The following is a 6,929-nucleotide window of genomic DNA, read 5'->3' as shown; positions in this document are numbered from 1 at the left end:
AAACATCGTGAGGAAATGAAAAAGCCAATAAAAAGTTAAAAAAGTACTTCTAAGAGGAGAAAAAGCTATTCGAAATTCGGTCAATCAAAAGCCAACAGTCGAGTGACGTGGAAAAGCGGAGCTTGAAGCTGAGTTTTTTATCAATCAGCAAACCATCATCATCGCCCGCCTGAATATACGTCCTTGTAACCCGTCAAAAATATCGTTTCAAACTGGTCCCATTTTTAGCGTTTACTAAACGGGGTTTCTTTGCTATATGAAGTTTGATAAAATCCAAAAAAGATCCTAGAAGCTCAGTTTCAGACAGGACAGCCATAACTAGCATTATTCCTTCAGAGAGCTAGTGGAAACAGAGCTTTTAAGTGACATGCCACCCTTTCTTACCAATTTCTAACCTAAAAATGTGTTTGTTGTGTGTCCAAAGCGCAACCACGAATGCATGCTGAGGACTGCACTTACGGCTCTCTTGCTGGCCTGAGATGAAAATCACTAATATTCTTTTTATATAATTGAAATAAATTAGGTCGATTTATAATCATCTAAACGATTTCAAAGAGTCTTTAAATGATTGGTGGCAATTTGAAAAAGAACGGAGGCTTCCTAAAATAAAATTATCCGCTCCGAAGCTATACGGAGGCCATTTTCTCAAAACTTCATTTTTGAACTTACGGCTCTCTTCGCTACCACGGCAGAGCTGGTCTCTCGGCAATCGCAATAAAGCGCGCCATATGCATGGCCCGCTTGAGAGCAAGGGAAAGGATGCGCGTTGATGACGGCGCAGGGATACAACTATTCGTCCTTGATGGATGTGCTCGTTGCATCTGCAGAATTGAAGGCGCGCGGGCGCGAGGCGTTAACTTGCTGTGGTCAGCTCCAGCTCCATTCTTTCAGTGAGAAGTCGTTCACATTCGGGAGAACAGTGAAAAATTGAGGCCCGAATACATCTCCTCCATCTTTGGCAGAGTGTTTCTGTCATGAGAGCAAAAGTTTGATCATAAGAACAGAACACAGGTTGACAGAACAAAACACTCCGAGCTTGTATTAAAATAGTAAAGTAACTGTAAATGATAAGAACAAATGACACTTGACTGTTTATTTCAAATGCCATACATATTTTAAGTTGTATCCAACATTAATGAATCAAAAAACAAATAATTTAGAGACTGAGACAAAAAGCCAATAGAAAACACAAAAAAAAGGGGAAAAGTGAAATCATGAATTAATACAAGAAAATATAGGTATGTGTGCATTAAGCAATGCAACAAGAAAAACCTCAGAAAGTCGAAGTTGGCTATACCATGCCAAGATTAAAAATAGATATTTTTTTTTCACAGCTAAGAATTCCTAAAACGGGTAAAATTTTCAGGGAATGACGTTGAGTTCCACATAAAAAATTACTTGTGTCAAAAAGTCTGCAGCGTTGCAGATCGTGTCACGAGAAGCTGGAAGAAATGTTCAATGGTGAAACTATTAAAAAATACGTATCCTGATCTGCAACGCTGCATACTTTTTGACATAAGTAATTTATCACGTGGAAAAATACTCAACGTCATTTTTTGAAAATTTTACTGTGTTCATTTTTCTCTGTGTGAAGAATTTTCAGTGAAAATTCTAGCAACAGTGTTGGTTCGATGTTCTCTGATAAAATGAATTGGGAGTGGATATTTTAAAACACCGTCAACAAGATACGTATTTTTGCACATTCACCATCGTGTAGCATGTGTTGAGTGATTTTTTGTTTTAATTTATCGCATTGATTTACAAATGTATGATATTATATGGACAGATATTGCAAGTTTTGAACCCTTCTAAAATTTTACGTTGATTTAAAATTCCCATTATAAATACCAAAAGACAGCAGATTTACTACTAACTTTTTCTTGTTAAATTGAATTTTTTCCCTTTTAGTTCAGAACTATAGCACGGATTTTGAGTAATCTAGTCGTCAAAATGGACTTTATGGACACTCATTGTTGGTCAAGGAGATAGGAATAAATTAACTTGAGGTTCAAACATCGAGAGAAAGGGTTAAAAATTATTTCTTGCCTCTAAGACCCAGGGCAAAAAATGAAATCAAAGTCCTCGATGAAGATTCTAATCCCTGGTAAAAGTGAGTCAGCCTGACATCAGGCTATGTATGTTTCATAAACTACCCTGAGTCTGACTGATTCAGTCTGACATCAGTCTGACATCAGTCTGACTGATTCATTTTTACTAGAGATATTTCGTTGGTTTTGTTTTTTTGGTGGGGATCACAACTCGTGTCCAAAAGCACACATTTAACTCAATAATAAATAAATAAAAAATAAATTGTTAAAAATAAAAAAACATGACTTGGCTACTCTCTGTCAAACTCAGTACAAATATATTTTCTGAGCCTAATTTATGGTTAGATTGCCTTTTCACCGTGATTAGGAGCTTGAGTTGGAAGTGCAGAGATGCTGTCAGCGTGTTTGTTCATCACACCCAAGTAGCCATTTCCGATCAAAATGTTGCAACAAACTTGAAACTTTGTTGAAACTTAGTTTCAACTTTCTTGCCACCTAGTTGCAACAAGTTGCAACTTCCAAACAACATAGTGAATACATTGATCAAAAAAGTTTCAACAAGTTGGTACTTCCAGACAGAAAATTTGGAGCATAATGGAACTTAATTGCAAAAAGTTGGAACTGTTTGGGGGAACTTTTGCCCCTTCCTTCCCTCCTCTTTTTCAGGAGCCTGATGAACCTGGTAGTTACATGGTCTCTACTCAACTGATCTTCTCATTCGCATGAGGAGGGTTTTTTTCAGTTCAGCCCAGCCAGATTATTGGGATTGATTGATAAAGCAATTAATAGACGAATGTGACAATGAGAAAGTGGAACGATCCGATGTGGGAGCGGGTGGTTGCAATAGAAAAAAGAGGTTAGTATTAAATAACCAACGGCAGCCCCAAAACTGATTGTGAGTATACTGAGATATCGAGATAAGAGTTTAACTCTTTATCTTAATTACCTTCATTACGACTTTTGATAAAACTTCAAAAAACTCGAACGATCCTTTTTATCGGCGATTGATCTGGTATTCTAGCCGAGAGCCTCGGCTCGGTTAGAACTCACTCTCATTTCTGGCTTGGGCCCTGCGACCACAACTCTCTCTCTTGCTTTCGGACTTGGACTTTTTTCTGGACTCGGGACTTACGATTCTTGGAACTTGGAACCCTGGATCACTTTGGTGACTCGTCAAAAGACTTTTCTTTTCCTCCCTGGAATCTTTTCCATTTTTAAACCATTTTAACACGTTATTTGCGCTAAGGATGCGCGAAATACTCCAGCCCATCGACCGTCTCACTCTCCTTCCTCACCCCGTCCATCGAGCGTCAATAACAATTAGGTACACATATTCTTCGATTGGCAAGTGAAGTTCTAAGTATTCAATATGAGCTCTTATAAATCTCAAAAGGTAATTATGAGTTGCTTACCACATCTGTGCGATTCGTAATCCTCTCTGTTGAATTGGTCGGCTTACTAGAAAATCTAAAAGCACATAAAAAAGCACTACTTAAATCGAATCTAAGAATAAGGTTGAATTTGTTTCTCCTTAAAAGAGACTACTCGCTTCATACCTTTTTTTATTATTAGGTATTATACAATACAACAATTTAATACAATAAAGATGATCAGACTTAAAAACCAGTCTTTATACATTTGATCGTACCATTACACACTTTGGACGGATCGACATTGGAAATTTCCTAGTTACAGAGATGAATGGTTAGTAGATTGGAGGATTATGAACCAATTTAAGCTTAAGTGATAAGTGGTCATCAAATGGATCATATGGTGCACGTAAAAACAGAGAAAAGAATGGAGATGTTGCATGTGTGGGGAATTGTGTGGGGTACACATATTCCTCGATTGGTAAGTGAAGTTCTAAGTATTCATTATGAGCTCTTAAAAAGCTCAAAAGGTAGGTAATTATGAGTTGCTTACCACATCTGTGCGATTCGTAATCCTCTCTGTTGAATTGGTCGGCTTACTAGAAAATCTAAAAGCACATAAAAAAGCACTACTTAAATCGAATCTAAGAATAAGGTTGAATTTGTTTCTCCTTAAAAGAGACTACTCGCTTCATACCTTTTTTTATTATTAGGTATTATACAATACAACAATTTAATACAATAAAGATGATCAGACTTAAAAACCAGTCTTTATACATTTGATCGTACCATTACACACTTTGGACGGATCGACATTGGCAATTTCCTAGTTACAGAGATGAATGGTTAGTAGATTGGAGGATTATGAACCAATTTAAGCTTAAGTGATAAGTGGTCATCAAATGGATCATATGGTGCACGTAAAAACAGAGAAAAGAATGGAGATGTTGCATGTGTGGGGAATTTGCGATTTGACTATTGATTCTTACGTAAAAGTTCGCGAGAAACACGATGAAGCCACTGATTTTCTCTGAAATCAACTCCCAAGCTCAAAAAAAGCTCTCAAGTTGAGGTCAAAATGGAGGGATATCCCACGCTATCCTGAGAGTCTACTTCTACATCAAGACAAACTCTCCATGCAAAGATAGGGAGCAAATACATCGACAGGGCTGCCACTTTATTTGGGGACTCTAAAACTGAAAACACGGCAACCAACTGCTAATGTATTTGCTCTCTATCTTAGCATGGAGAGTTCGTCTTGATGTAGAGGTGGACTTTCAGGATAGCGTGGGATATCCCCTCCATTTTGGCCTCAACTTGAAGCTTTTTTTGAGTTTGGGAGTTGATTTCAGAGAAAACGAGTCTCACAGCAGAAAACATCTCCATTGGGAGTAAAGGTGTGACTAAAAGTGCTAAAACTTTAAACTCTCGATAATTCATATTTATGACCATTTTGTATTAGCTGACGATCTCTGTTTTATAACATAAGGGTCATCTTTTAACCGCGCATATAATGCACGGTATAAATGTGACTCTTATTTTATAGACATTTTAAATACCGCTACCAACATGTTTAAATATCTCTATTTGAAGTCAGAGATGCTCCCTTATTGGATTAGATGGAGGGGAAATTGAAATTATCTTTATTTATTTGCTTTATTTTTTTTATTTTTTAGGCAGAGTTCACAAACCACAATCTATTTGTAATTGTTTATTTTTTGTTTCGTTCAAAGCAAGGGTGGCAGGAAAAATAAAGATGGCGAATTTGTAACGTTAGGTGAGGATGGGTACATTGACACACTCAAAAAAAGAAAACGTTTAAAAACGATGTGTTACTTTTTGAGTGATTGCCTAAATTTTTAACAGTCCTCCCTATAAATGCCTATTTCTTAAGATGCGAACTCGGATAACGATCCATGAAAGAGTTTGAGAATATTATACGTACCCATCAATTATTCTGTTTGAGTGTGATCCATATGCCACGACAAAATAAAAACAGGAGAAGACATCCGCCGACAGCAGAAAAAAATGTGTACATTTCTGGACTAATCGTACAAACAACATTTGCATAAGACGTAGCTGCTTCATGTGTGACGAGCCAATTCAAAAAAGTATACGAAGCACTTTCACCTCTCACTTTTGACAAGGCAGTTTTGGGGTGGTGTGTTTCATTTTTGAAATTACTAAGAGGAATGGTATAATCAAAACTTAATAATTGTTTGGGCCGTTTTGGGCTGCCTGTGTACCTTTGTCTTTGTTCTCAATAATTGGTACACATATGTATTCATTGTTACAAAATAAGCAAATCAAGCAACATGGACAATAAAGAAATTGAGGACTAATTAAGAATTTGCGTGTTGATTTTTTGAGCCGAAGGACCCTCAATTTTTCAGTCTTAAAGCCCTGGCTCCCTTTAGAAACAACAGGGCAAGTTTAGATAGCGTTACCGAAATGATCAAAGGTCGCAAAAGATTCCACGGAGTCATTTCGATCAGCATGAGAGCTTCACTTCATGCTGAGACCACTGGACAGGACAAGCTGCCCTATAAGATTTTGATCACTAACTAGCGATATGATAGAGTTGCCGGTACAATAAGCTCTCTTCATGACGTGTCCCTTTAGAGGGTTGACCAATCTGAAACTATCCCAACGTCAGAATGGCTTGAAATAGTAGTTTAAGTGTTACTTGAGTCCAATTAAAAGACGACGACAAAAATCATTCTCCGGAACAAATATTTGAGTCTTCAATTTTTTATCCAGATTTCTAATTGATAGCAGTCCGTACCTCTCCACTTCGGGATATCAAATCAAAAAGGGAAATATTTTGGAGCTGCTATCACAGCCGTTCATACACGGCTTGTTTCTATGGCACACGGAAAAATCGCCTTAAGAGAGACGAATATGCAACCCCATAACGTTCCTGCTCGAATAGTTATCGTTCAGAATGCAAGTGATATTTGAAGGCGCTATAGCAGTTCATCGTGACTGTTCAAAGAATTCGTGGGAACGATTTTAATGCTAATCAGAGGGAAAACAGTACCAAGTTCTCAACGTAACTGTTTGATTTGTAACAAAATAAATTATATCGTATCTCAAGACTTAAAATACAAATTTGGGCCAAATGGGAATATGGAATGTTAGGGGATTACTTTGAAAGCAGTATAGTAAAAACAATTTTTTTGCACAATCTTTCACAACACGTGGGTGTGAAAATAGTGGTTTTACTGAGCGCGACCGCACAGATAAGGATAGGACATCCGGATTTCTGATAAGCGTTGCTGTTACAAAATAATCACAATGTTGAGGCTGAGTTTTTTTAGAAGGACAAATATTAAAAGAAACATCGGACAGGGGAAAAATCCATAGATCATATTTGTTCCGAATTGGAGTTATACGCTTTGAGCAATGAGAAAATACACTCTGTCGATATCATCAATTCAAAGAAACAGAGGGCAGTGGTGGAACCAGAATTTTTCATGCAACGGGGCTGCAAAATGCCCAAAAATGTGTT

This window comes from Bemisia tabaci, chromosome 1, assembly GCF_918797505.1.
Source record: "Bemisia tabaci chromosome 1, PGI_BMITA_v3".
Classification (NCBI taxonomy): Eukaryota; Metazoa; Arthropoda; class Insecta; order Hemiptera; family Aleyrodidae; genus Bemisia; species Bemisia tabaci.
Note: the sequence above shows the minus strand (reverse complement) of the source record.